Genomic DNA, 14,706 nt, shown 5'->3' on the forward strand with positions numbered 1-14,706 from the left:
CACAGGCTTTTGAGAGAGGACATTGCTGGGGGACAGTGGGATGAGAATGGCAAAGGAGATTTAGAGTCTGCTTCTGGGTAATGACTGGTCAGGAAAGTGGATGTTTGGCCTTAGCTCCTCCATGCAACTCATACCTGCTCACTGATCTTTATCTTCCTGAGTGAGGCTTGAAAGAATCAATCCATCAATACCATTTATAATTATTATTGATAATTATGATAACATTATTATTTATCAAGTGCTTACTGTGGGTCAGGCACTGTACTACGCACTGGGGTGGATACAAGCAAATTGGGTTAGACATGGTCTCTGTCCCACATGGGGCTCGCAGTCTCAATCCCCATTTTGCAGATGAGGGAATTGAGGCATAGAGAAGTGAAGTGACTTGCCCAAGGCCACACTGTAGACAAATGCTGAAGCTGGGATTAGAACCCATGACCTCATGACTCCCAGCTCCATGCTCTAGCCATTATGCCATGCTGCTTCAGAGCACTGCAGTAAGCCTTTGGGAGAACAGAATTAGTAGAGACAAGCCCTACCCTCAAGGATCTTACAGTCTAGTGGCAGAGATTGTCACTAAATAATAGGTAATAATAACGGTACTTGTTAATAAAAAAAAATAATAATAATGATGATGATGATGATGATGATAATTGTATTTAAGCACTTACTATGTGCCAAGCACTGTTATCAACTCTGGAGTAGATAAATGTCAATCATGTTGGACATAGTCCCTATCCCGCATGGGGCTCACACTCTTAATCCCATTTTTTTTTTACAGATGAGGTAACTGAGGCTCAGAGAAGTTAAGTGATTTGCCCAAGGTCACACAGCAGACAATCAGTGGAGCCAGGATTAAAACCCAGGTCCTTCTGATTCCCAGGCATGGACTCTATCCACGACATCATACTGCTTCTCTAGGGGGAAACAATAGGGCATAAAGATATGTTCTTAAATGCTACATGGGAGTGTGCAGATATCCAAGCTCTAAGGTAATGTAGAAGGGCTGAAGTGGCAGTGAAGGTGTGGTGAATATAGACAGAGGAAATAGGGGGTAATTTAGGGAAGGCTTCAGAGAAGCAGCGTGGCTCAGTGGAAAGAGTACGGGCTTTGGAGTCAGAGGTCATGGGTTCGAATCCCGACTCTGCCACATGCCTGCTGTGTGATCTTGGGCAAGTCACTTAACTTCTCTGGGCCTCAGTTACCTCATCTGTAAAATGGGGATTAAGACTGTGAGCTCCACGTGGGACAACCTGATCACCCTGTATCCCCCCCAGTGCTTAGAACAGTGCTTTGCACATAGTAAGCGCTTAACAAATGCCAATTATTACTATGAAGGAGATGTGTAGTCAGGAGGCCTTGAAGATGGGAAGAGTAGTGGTCTGCCAGATGTAGAGAGAGAAGAAGTTCCAGGGACAAGGGAGGTGTGAGCAAGAGAGCAGAGGGAGGAGAGATGAGAACAGGGCACAGTGAGTAGGTTGGCCTGATTGGTGCAAACCATACAAGGTGAGGTGTAATGGGAGAGGAGCAGGGCTGAGGATAAGGGACAGAGTTGAATGAGTCCCTTAATAGCTGATGGTTAGGAGTTTCTGATTACTGTGGGAGAAGGCCAGGAGTACTGATTGCAGAAAATAATCTGTTCCGTTCTTCTTTCCAGTAGGTGACAGAGACCTCTCCAGGACAGATGACAGTGTTTTTTTTGATGGCTGTAGTTGCTGCCACTGATTGTGCCATCCTCAGAGCCTTCCAGGAGGGACACATGAATGGAACTTAATTCCACAAGATTCTACTGTAATGTCCTAATCAAATTCAAAACACAACTCTGGCTTGCAGTACCTTTGTCGCTATTTTGCCCTTGATAATAAACCATTTCCTCTGCTCCCATTCACAATGCTGAGCCAATACGATTATTGATTACATTCCACAGTGGGTCTGGGCTTGCTCATTTAAGTTTGTAAATGGGACTTAAACCCCTATAGCGAGGGAAAGGAGGAAAATCCCAGAAAAGGAGCTTGGACTGCTGGTCTACCACACTCTACCATGGAGGATATGAATGTGCATTCATCCACTGTCTCAGTTAGAAATTGGCTGGATTCCTTGGAATTTCTAACTAAGACTGCTCATCTCCTCAGAGAAGTTAATGAAATATTCTTCTGTCATACTGAAAATAAATCACAGGGAATGGAGAGATTGAGCCAGTCAGATATCACTCTTTTTTGAGCTCCCACTGGGTGCATACTTCTATGCTAGGCACTTGGGGATGTGTGAAAGGCTAGTCACGTATCTGACCGTAGGAGCTCATACTCTTCCAGGGAAGAAAAGGCTGATAAATCCACAGCCAAGACATCTTTGTTTGAATAGAAATAATCTCAGTAAGAAAGAACTGAGGAATAACGGGTCAGGAATAGGAGGAAAGTGAGATATGGGCATAAGTGGGATTTCCAGCAGGTGGCTAGGAACTCAGTGTGCCTTGTTCTCGCCTCTCCCACCACAGACCTCTTGCTCTACCCCCTGACTGGAGCTCACAACCCACCCCTTTTGTGTCTGACAGACCACTGCTCTTCCCATATTTAAAGCCCTTCTGAAAACACATTTTCTCCAGGAGACCCTCTTTGATTGATTTCAAATCTCTCCCCATTGCTGTTTCAGCCCTTCCACTCCATCTAACCACTTAATTACTCACAACCTCCCAAAGCACTTATGTCCATATCTTTACACTCTATTACTTCCTCTTACCTGTCATTTATTTTAATAACCATCTCTCCTGTAGGATTGTAAACTCCTTGAGGAAAGAGATCATGTAAAATGATCTGATTGTACTTTCCCAAGTGTTCAGTTCAGCACTCTGCACACAAGAGATGATCAATAAATACTATTCACTGAAACCCTAGAGCTTGGAGTCAATATCCTCGAATTGAACACCAAAGTTTTTTTTATGGTATTTGTTAAGCACTTACCATGTGCCAGGCATTGTACTAAGCACTGGGGTAAATACAAGGTAATCAGGTTGGACACAGTCCTTGTCCCACGTGGGGCTCACAGTCTCAATCCCCATTTTACAGATGAGGTAACTGAGGCACAGGGAAGTTAGGTGACTTGCCCAAAGTCACACAGCAGACAAGCGGCAGAGCCAAGATTAGAATCATGGTCCTTCTGACTCCCATTCCTGTGCTCTATCCAGTAGGCCTTGCTGTTTCAAGGTTCCAAAGTAATCCTCCTACCAACAAGATCTCTCACTATGGGAAGATAAATATTTCTAGTTACACCATTTTTCCAAGTTAAATAACCCTTCCACTGGGCGGCCAATCTCTACTTTGATATAAAAGAAGGAGTAATGCTTTATCTCTTTGTGGATGTATTTGCCATTAAAAATTTTGTTCCATATGGAATGCAACAGTGATATAGACTATGTCTCCTTGGACATATGCTCTACCTAGAAAAGGCAATTCCAACCTACCGAATGAGATTCATATTTAAATGTGGAAAGAAAACCTCACAGGGAGATGTATCAAAATAGAACACGCAAACATTTACTGTTTGTGACAGTGAGTAGATCTTTAACAGAACAAAACTACCATATGCAGCAGCTGCTCTTCAATGGACCAGAAAGAATGACTGGGGAACAATGCAGACTGCCATTTCATCACATCTGAATCAAACCCATACATCTACTTTATGGTGATTTTTCATTACATGCTCTGACACCTAGAAGTCCCTTCATTTCCAAAGAATTACAAGCAATTTTTATGGCTTAGACTTTTCATTTGTGGACAATCATGTCATGCAAAATTTTCCAAGTTTTTTTGTGATACACTGAGGCTGTCAGGCCCCAGGAATAATTTTGGGCCTGAGCCCTAATAGGTTTGCAGTTTTACAAACTTGTAGATACCAAATTTGCCTTGGACCCAAGGAATGGCATTTCCCAGTATTAAGCAAGAAGACCCCTTTATCATTCACCTACCCTCATAAAACTCCACACCCATTGGAGTTTCTCCTTTGCCTAATTAAGGCACATACAGAAATAACCTGAAGAATCTAAACCCTCTCCCCCGACTCACCTCCACCCCCGGGATATTTTATTATGGAACAGAAGACCAAGAAAAAAAAAGGATCAGATAACAGTGGGTGTGTTTCAAATAATGGTACAAAATAATAAGTGCTTAACAAATACCACAATAATAATAATTATTATTAATAACAGAAGCAGGAACACTCTAAAAAGCAACACAGGATGGGGGTAGTTAGGGTGGGAGAGGTCAGTGGGGAAGGTGCAGGGGGACAGGTCAAATGGAGCTTCTGTGCTCAACATCTTCACTCTCTTTGAAATGTTTCTGATGTACATATTTCAAAAATCAGTTTTACCCCTTTGTTGATGAAAACGTCGCGAAAGTTTATCTTATGATAAACACTTGGTCCAAACACTTTAAGATGTTCTTATGGAATTCAAAATATTAAAAGTGGATGAGAATTCATTCATAGATGCCATCTCAATCATGTGTCAGTTAGTGAACTATTGCATATAACATTATACCTAGGGGGTAAACATGATCAACATTTGTCCTGGTCTTCTCAAATCGACGATATTTAGAATATGAGAAGGGTTGGATGAATCTAGTAAGCTGATAACAAAATAGGAAGCTGAAGTCTAAAAACCAAGTTTGATTATGTTAGCCTTGCTAATAATCATTCTCACTGCCCTTGGCCAGCAAAGAATTTGACCTGGACAAGTAGAATATAATATGCATTTAATTTAATTTACTACCTGATGGATTCCTGAAGAAGAATAAGCTGGTAAAATATTTTCTTGGGCTGTAAATTTTGGGGGCTTGCTTACCAGTCTATATTATCCCAGCTCTGCCACTTGCCTACTGTGTGACCTTGGGCAAGTCACTTAATTTCTCTGTGCCTCAATTTCCTCATCAGTAAATTGAGGATTAAATCCTACTCCTTCCTACTTGGACTGTGAACCCAACATGGGACAGGGACAGTGTCCAACCTGATTACTTTGCATCTACTGCTTAGAAGAGTACTTGGCACATAGTAAGCCCTTAATATATTCCATAATTAGAGTTAAAAAATCAATTTCTCTGGAGGAATTCTAAGGGAGTGCATCTAAACCTTAAACCATCTCAGATCCTGCCCCAAGAGCTGTCCATCCACAGAGCATGGGAATCCTAAAGGCAAACCAGGAAGGGGCTGCCTAGGAGGAAGAATCACATCAACTGCCCCCACCCCAGATCAATCCACCAATGATATTTTATGACTGCAGAGCACTGAACTGAGAAAATCATCATCATCATCATCAATCGTATTTATTGAGCGCTTACTGTGTGCAGAGCACTGTACTAAGCACTTGGGAAGTACAAATTGGCAACATATAGAGACAGTCCCTACCCAACAGTGGGCTCACAGTCTAAAAGGGGGAGACAGAGAACAAAACCAAACATACTAACAAAATAAAATAAATAGAATAGATATGTACAAGTAAAATAAATAAATAGAGTAATAAATATGTACAACCATATATACATATATACAGGTGCTGTGGGGCAGGGAAGGAGGTAAGATGGGGGGGATGGAGAGGGGGGCGAGGGGGAGAGGAAGGAAGGGGCTCAGTCTGGGAAGGCCTCCTGGAGGAGGTGAGCTCTCAGTAGGGCCTTGAAGGGAGAAAGAGAGCTAGCTTGGCGGATGGGCAGAGGGAGGGCATTCCAGGCCCGGGGGATGACATGGGCCGGGGGTCGATGGCGGGACAGGCGAGAACGAGGTACAGTGAGGAGATTAGTGGCGGAGGAGCGGAGGGTGCGGGCTGGGCAGTAGAAGGAGAGAAGGGAGGTGAGGTAGGAGGGGGTGAGGTGATGGAGAGCCTTGAAGCCCAGGGTTATAAGGGTGGACACAATCCCTTTCCTACACAAGGTTCACAGTCTATGGGAGAGGAAGAACAGGTATTGAATCCCCACTTTGCAAAGTGGGAAGCCACATGGCCTAGAAGAAAGAGTGTGGGCCTGAGAGTCAGAGGACCTGGGTTCTAATCCCAGCTTTGCCACATGTCTGTTGTGTGACCATGGGCAAAGTCACATAACTTCTCCGTGCCTCAGTTACCTCATCTGTAAAACAGGGATTATATCATCCTTCCTCCGACTTCATTAATTAATTCATTCAATTGTATTTATTGCACTTCCCGGATCATCTTTCTACATAAACATTCAGGACATGTCACCCCCTTCTCAAAAATCTCCAGTGATTGCCTATCCACCTCCATATTAAACAAAAACTCCTCACCATTGTCTTTAAAGCACTTCATCACCCTGCCCCCTACCTCACCTTGCTTCTCTCCTTCTACCACCCAGCCCACATACTTTGTTCCTCTAGTGCTAACCTTCTCACTGTGCCTCGATCTCACCTGTCTCGCCATCGACCCCTAGCCCATGTTCTGCCTCTGGCCTGGAATGCACTCCCTCCTCAAGTCCTCCAGACAATTACTCTCCCCCCACTTCAAAGCCTTATTGAAGGCACATCTCCTTCAAGAGGCCTTCCCCGACTAAGCTCCACTTTTCCTCATCTCCCATACCCTTCTGCATCACCATGACTTGCTCCCTTTGCCCCCCGCCCCAACAGCACTTATTTATACACCTGTAATTTTATTTATTTGCATTGATGTCTGTCTCCACCCCTCTAGACTGTGAGCTCGTTGTGGGCAGGGAATATCACTGTTTATTGTTGTATTGTACTTTCCCAAGCACTTAATACGATTGAATGAATGAGTGAATTGCACATACTATGTGCAAAGCACTGTACTAAACACTTGGGAGAGTACAATACAACAATAAACAGACCGTGAGCCCCATGTGGGACAGGGACTGTGTCCAACCTGATTATCTTGTGCTGATTATCAGCACTTAGAACACTGCTTGATTTATAGTAAGCGCTTAACAAATGCCATAAAAAGAGGAAACTGAGGCCCAGAGAAGTGAAGTGATTTGCCCAAGGAGACACAGCAGGCACGAATCATGTCTAGCCAAATCTATTGTACTCTCCCAAGTGCTTATAGTACAGTGCTCTGTACACAGTAAGGGTTCAGTAAATAGCACTGATGGATTCATTAATACCTCAGAGACTGGTACAAATCTGACTGAATAAATCAGAGGGTGTGTTCAAGAGCCAAACCAAACAAGCTACCCTAGTGAGGCCTCAGGTAAGTCACTAGGTGGCAGTCAAACCTCCTTGCAAGCCTGCCTGTTATGTAATTCAATCTGGAGATCAGATCCCAGTAGTTCCCCAGGATTTTCTAGGACTTTCCCGCTGGCCTCCCTACTTTGTGTACATTCCAATAATAATAATAGCAATGGTATTTGTTAAGCGCTTACTATGTTCCAAGCACCCTTACCCAACTAATTAGTATTACTCCCAATGAAATTTTCCAAGAGAAACATTGGTTTTATCCATCATTCCATACAGGGCAAGACCAACAACCAGTGCCAAACTCAGACACATAGTTTTCAGACTGTGCAGGCTTAGTTCTCTGCTAGGGACACACACCCCAATAGTCCCACCTTGAGACCATCCAAGAATCTTCATGTCACCATACCTCCTGGGTGGAAGAGTTCATTTTTAGATTTTTCCATCCCTCTGTTAATGTTCTTCACCAGCTGCTGGCTTGGGTGGTCTCAAGCAGTTTCAGGCAGGTTGGGATGAGGAGAATAGTCCACAACCAGCAGCCCCCTATAGAAGTTGTCAATAGTATGGATTTCCCCTCTAGAAACAGCCACTAGGAGGGACAAGACACAATCCCGCTCCCTTGCTTCTATGTGCTCAGACCATGGGGGTTAAATTGTGCTGAATCGCAATCCTAAATATGAATGCCCAGGCCACCTTTTGTTCAACTGAAAACAAGTTTAGACCACAATAGCCACTGAAAAGGAGGTGGAATCTGTTTGGATTCATTCACTCAATCATATTTGAGAACTTACTCTGTGCAGAGCACTGTACCAAGTGTTTGGGAGAGTACAATACAACAATAAACAGACACATTCCCTGCCCACAATGAGCTTACAGTATAGAGGTGGGGAGACAGACATTAATAAAAATGAATACATTTCAGATATGTACATAGGTGCTGTGGGGCTGGGAGGGGAGAAGAACAAAGGGAGTATGTCAGGGTGACACAAAAGGGAGTGGGAGAAGAAGAAAGGGGGGCTTAGTCTAGGGAAAGCCTCTTGAATCGCAACCCAAAATATGAATGCCCAGGCCACCTTTTGTTCGACTTAAAACAAGTTCAGATCACAATAGCCACTGAACAGGAGGTGGAATCTGTTTGGATTCATTCACTCAACCGTATTTGAGCACTTACTCTGTGCAGAGCACTGTACCAAGTGTTTGGGAGAGTACAATACAACAATAAACAGACACATTCCCTGCCCACAATGAGCTTACAGTATAGCGGTGGGGAGACAGACATTAATAAAAATGAATACATTTCAGATATGTACATGGGTGCTGTGGGGCTGGGAGGGGAGAAGAACAAAAGGAATAAGTCAGGGTGACACAAAAGGGAGTGGGAGAAGAAGAAAGGGGGGCTTAGTCTAGGGAAGGCCTCTTGGAGGAGATAAGGCTTTGAAGTGGGGGAGGGAGGGCATTTCAGGCCAGAGGCAGGACGTGGGCCAGGGGTCCACAGCGAGATAGATGAGAGACCGAGGCACAGTGAGAAGGTTAACAGAGGAGCGAAGTGTGCAGGCTGGGTTGTAGTAGGAGAGTAACGAGGTGAGGTATGAGGGGGAAAGGCGATTGCATGTGTTAAGGCCATTGGTGAGGAGTTTTTGTTTGATGTGGAACTGGATGGGCAACCACTGGAGTTTTTCGAGAAATGGGAAGATACGTCCCGAACATTTTTGAAGAAAAGTGATTCAGGCAGGAACGTGAAGTATGGATTCTTTTTATTTTGTTCAGATGCCCACATAGCTGCAGCCTGTGTTTGGAGGGGGCCTGGACTCTGGGGCCTATATGAGCCCCAGAGAGGGAAGTGTGGTTTCAACAGGGACTGAGTTCTGGCTGCAGCCCTTAGGGCTCAAGGGAGGGTCTAAAATTTCGGGTGTGGGGGGAGCACAACATTTTGTCTTCTGAAGCTGAAAGGGGATAACTGAGGTGACTAAGGATAGAAAAAATGCTCTTAAATAGTTGTGACTTTTTTTAAGCACTTGCTATTTGTGGGGGAGGGGTTTTTTACTAAATGCTGTGGTTGATATCAGATAATCAGATCAGACACAGTCCTTGTCTAAATAGGAGGGAGAACAGGATTTGGATCCCCATTTTACAGATGAAGAAACTGAGGCACAGAGAAGTTAAGTCACTGAAATTAAGTAAAGACAGAATTGGACTGTAGTTGTACCAGGAGTTGGGAAAGGGGCAGATCTGGGGCTGGGACAAGGACTCGGATGAGAAAAGGGCTGGGAAAAGATATAGGACAGGCCTAGGACAAAACCTGTGATTCGAGTTGGGAACAGGCTGAGAGGAAAAGCAGGAAGGTCAGAATGTGTGTGCATGGGAGAGCAGGCTTGTGGGGTTGCTGAAACAGTGTGGGGGAGGAAAAATAAAGACAAGAGACAGGAGGCTGACTTCCTTCTCTGGCTCTTTTTATCCCTGGGGTTGCTCCACCAGCTTTCCAAAGTGGTCACCAAGGCCTAAAGCAGGAGCTACATGAAATTCTCCAATTCATTCATTCATTCAATCGTATTTATTGAGTGCTTACTGTGTGCAGAGCACTGTACTAAGTGCTTGGAAAGTACAAATCAGCAACATATAGAGATGGTCCCTACCAAACAATGGGCTCACAGTCTAGAAGGGGGAGACAGACAGCAAAACAAAACAGATAGACAGGTGTCAGTACCATCAAAATAAATAGAATTATAGCTATATATACATCATTAATAAAATAGAGTAATACATATGTACAAATATACACAAGTGCTGTGTGGAGGGGAAGGGTTTAGGGCAGAGGGAGGGAAGGGGGTGATGGGGAGGGAAAGAGGAGGAGAGGAAAACGGGGGCACTCAGTCTGGGAAGGCCTACAGTGATCCTTTTCCTGTGAGGGAGGTAGGGCTAAGGGGGAGGGACAGTGGCTTGGTAGGGATCTAGAAATTGATTCCTCCTGAGCTAATGAGGCTACAGACTCAGGGCCTCTGTGCCACAAGCTAAGGCAGTGCAGAACTCAACATGTCCAAGACTGAACTCCTTGTCTTCCCTCCCAAACCCTGCCCTCTCCCTGACTTTCCCATCACTGTTGATGCCACTACCATCCTTCCCATCCCACAAGCCCGCAACCTTGGTGTCGTCCTCAACTCCGCTCTCTCATTCACCCCTCACATCCAAGCCGTCACCAAAACCTGCCAGTCCCAGCTCTGCAACATTGCCAAGATCCGCCCTTTCCTCTCCATCCAAACCGCTACTCTGCTCGTTCAAGCTCTCATCCTATCCTGTCTGGACTACTGCATCAGCCTTCTCTCTGACCTCCCATCCTTGTGTCTCTCCCCACTTCAATCCATACTTCATGCTGCTGTCCAGATTGTCTTTGTCCAGAAACGCTCTGGGCATGTTACTCCCCTCCTCAAAAATCTCCAGTGGCTACCAACCAATCTGCGCATCAGGCAGAAACTCCTCACCCTCGGCTTCAAGGCTCTCCATCACCTCGCCCCCTCCTACCTCACCTCCCTTCTCTCCTTCTACAGTCCAGCTCACATCCTCTGCTCCTCTGGCACTAATCTCCTAACAGTGGCTCATTCTCACCTGTCCCGCCGTCGACCCCCGGCCCACGTCATCCCCCTGGCCTGGAATGCCCTCCCTCTGCCCATCTGCCAAGTTAGCTCTCTTCCTCCCTTCAAGGCCCTACTGAGAGCTCACCTCCTCCCGGAGGCCTTCCCAGACTGAACCCCCTCCTTCAACTCCCCTTCCTCCCCGTCCATCCCCCCGTCTTACCTCCTTTCCTTCCCCACAGCACCTGTATATATGTATATGTTTGTACATATTACTCTATTTAATTTATTTTATTTTGTTAATATGTTTTGTTTTGTTCTCTGTCTCCCCCTTCTAGACTGTGAGCCCACTGTTGGGTAGGGACTGTCTCTATATGTTGCCAACTTGTACTTCCCAAGCACTTAGTACAGTTCTCTGCACACAGTAAGCGCTCAATAAATACAATTGATTGATTGACTGCTGGGAACTCATTGATATTTCTGGTCATATTTGAGGTTTGATTTCCAGTTTCCAGCACCAAGTCCCTAGTGGCCCTGGCAATTGAGAGTTTAGATAGTGAACCCCAAGACTGCCTCAGTAGGTGGCTAGTTTCAACCCATGACTCTTGGATTTGGTTCCCCCAAAAGACAAAAAGGAAGCATTTGAGGCTGCTAAGGACTAACTCCTGCTACTGTTTGGAGGAATACCAATACCTGCTCTCCCTTCCACTTAGACCATGAGCCCCATGAGGGACAGGGACTATGTCTGACCTGATTCACTTATATCTACCCCAGTGCTTAAAACAGTGCTTGGCACATAATAAGCACTTTAAAAAATACCATCATTGTTATTATTATGCCAGAGGCCTCAAGCCCTCTCTGTGATAGAGCCTCTTAATTATTAGATTCCACACACATCAACTACTCAGACACTCTCTTTAGATTTGAGTTAGTATTACTTAAGTAATACTAAATACCATTGTTATTATTAATAATAATAATAATACGTTTTCAACAGCAACAATAGTTGTACAACAGCATCTTGAATGAGATCAAGGAAAAACCACCTTACCCTAATCTAGAACATTTTCCTAATTTACACCAGAGGCTAACATCCCCCGCTAACATCCCCCTGAACAAGCCTTATACTTCCCTTAGCAGATCCTCTCTGGACCGGTAGTCCACTGGTTCATCCTGATGACTCTCAACCCTCCTGGAGAACACCAGCTTGATAATTCCTTCCCTCTTGGAAACTAGACAGAAACTCATTCTCCTGGTGGGATTTCACCACTTTCCCAAGATCCTTGGCAGGGCCTGCCTCAATCTTCCCCTGTAATTGGCTGTGCTCCAGATGCTATCACCAGTTGAGTGGTTGACACCCCACATAAAGTGCTTTCCCTCTGTTGTGGGTGGGGCAGGGTGGATCAATCAATGGTATTTATTGAGACCCTACTGTAGTACAAAGCATGCTACTAAGAGCTTGGGAAAGTATTATACATCAGAGTTGGTAGATGTGATCCCTGCCCAGAAGGAGAGTCCTGAAGATTTAGTTGTTTCTCTGTTCTAAAACTCTCTGCCTCTTTTCCTCTTATCTATGTGTGGGGCTAGTCTGCTAGACCTTCAGTGCACTCCCAGTTGATTGCTGTCTGACATCACCTGTGAGTCAATCAGAGCTCTCTGTGGCAACCAGATGGTGACCCTCTCCTCTGCCATATATAAAGAGAGATTAAATTGAGGAGAGTTGCTAACACTTTGAAAGTCAGGAATAGAATTAATAGTGACTTAGATAAATTGGAAAAATGGTTCTACAAAAACAGGATGAAAATTCAATAGGGATAATTGCAAGGCATTGCACTTAAGGATAAAAACCAAGCAACACAAATATAGGCTGGAGAAAAACTGCAGAAAAAAAGCCTGAAGACCAGTTGACCAGAAACTAAATAAAAATCCAACAATATAATGCTGTTATTGAAGAAGATTACATGGTACTGAAATGCATCAAGGGGAGGATGACATGCAAGACTTGGGAAGCTATCTTTACACTGTGTTCTGCTTTGGGCAAACTCTTTTAATGGGACAGGGTCCAATTTTGGGTGCCACATGTTAAAATGAAGAAGAAAAACTAAAGCAGTCCAGAGAAGAGTGTCAAAACAATGAAAAGCTGGAAAATAGGTTCTATGAGGAAAGATTAAGGAAATTGTGGTTCATCCTGTGAAGGAGAATCAATCAGTCCATCAATCATTAGTATTTAATGAATGCTTACTGTATGCAGAGCACTATATTAAGCTCTTGGGAAAGTCTAATACAAGAGAGTTGGTAGACATGCTCCTTGCCCACAAGGAGCTTACAGTCTATATGGGGAGACAGACAGTAATATAAATTACAGATAGTGGAAATGGAAGTGTAAGGATATGTACATAGGTGCTGTGGAATGGATGTCAAGTGCTTAAAGGGTATAGATCCAAGCACGTAGGTGATGCCAAAGGGAGGGTGAATAGGGGAAATGAGGGCTTAGGGAAGGCCTGTTGAAAGAAATATGATTTTGGTTGGGCTTTGAAGGTGGGGAGAGTGGTGATCTGCCAGATATGAAGGGAGAGGGAGTTTCAGACCAGAGGGAGGACATGGGCAAGACAGATGGGATTGAGGTACAGTTAAGAAGGGTGGTATTGGAGGGGTGAAATGTGCAGGCTAAAATGTAGTAGGAAATCAGCGGGGTAAGTTATGAGGGGGAGGGCTGACTGAGTACCTTGGCATAGTGGAAAGAGCACAGGCTTGGGAGTCAGAGGTTATGGGTTCAAATCCTGGCTCCGCCACTTGTCAGCTGTGTGACTTTGGGTGAATCACTTAACTTCTCTGTGCGTCAGTCCCCTCATCTGTAGAATGGGGATTAAGACTGTGAGCCCCATGTGGGACAACTTAATCACCTTGTATCCTCCCCAGCGCTTAGAACAGTGCTTTGCACATAGTAAGCGTTTAACAAATGCCATTATTATTATTATGTGGGTTCTAATCCCGGCTCTGCCATTTGTCCGCTGTGTGACCTTGGGCAAGTCACTTAACTTCTCTATGCCTCAGTTTCCTCATCTGTAAAATGGGGATTAAAAATGCGAGCCCCACGTGGGACAACCTGATTACCCTGTATTACCCTGATTACCTGATTATCTGATCACCCCAATGCTTAGAGCAGTGCTTGGCACATAGTAAGCGCTTAACAAATATCATCATTATTATTATTACCTTAAAGCCACTGCTAAATTTTTTCTGTTTGATGTGGAGGTAGATGGGTGACCATTGGAGGTATTTGACAGGTTTGGAGACATGGTCTCAGTAGTTTGTTTTAACTCTTGGGGAGAGAGACAGGAGACAGGGAGGTCAGCAAGGAAGTTGATACAAAATATATCTGTTCTATTGTTACTCTCCCAAACAGTACAGTGCTCTGCACACAGTAAGTGCTCAATAAATACAGTTGACTTAGCCCTCTTTTTCTTTTCTTCAACTCCCTTCTGCATCACCCTGACTTGCTCCCTTTATTCAACCCCCCTCCCAGCCCCACAGCACTTATGTACATATCTGCCATTTATTTATTCATGTAAATGTCTGTTTTCCCCAACTAGACTGTAAGTTTATTGTGGGCAGGAAGTGTGCCTATTGTATTATTATATTATACTCCCCCAGCTGTTTTGAGTAGCAGTGTGGCTTCTTGGAAAGAGCACGGGCTTGGGAGTCAGAGGATGTGGGTTCTAATCCTGACTCCAGCACTTATCTGCTGTGTGACCTTGGCTAAGTCACTTAACTTCTCTGTGCCTCAGCTACCTCATCTGGGAAATGGGGATTAAAAATGTGAGCTCCACGTGGGACAACCCTCTCTCTACCCCAGCGCTTAGAACAGTGCTTGGCACCTAGTAAGCACTTAACAAATACCATAATAATAATAATAATTATTATTATTAGTAATAATAATAATGATGGCATTTATTAAGCACTT

This window comes from Tachyglossus aculeatus, chromosome X1, assembly GCF_015852505.1.
Source record: "Tachyglossus aculeatus isolate mTacAcu1 chromosome X1, mTacAcu1.pri, whole genome shotgun sequence".
In the NCBI taxonomy this organism is placed as follows: domain Eukaryota; kingdom Metazoa; phylum Chordata; class Mammalia; order Monotremata; family Tachyglossidae; genus Tachyglossus; species Tachyglossus aculeatus.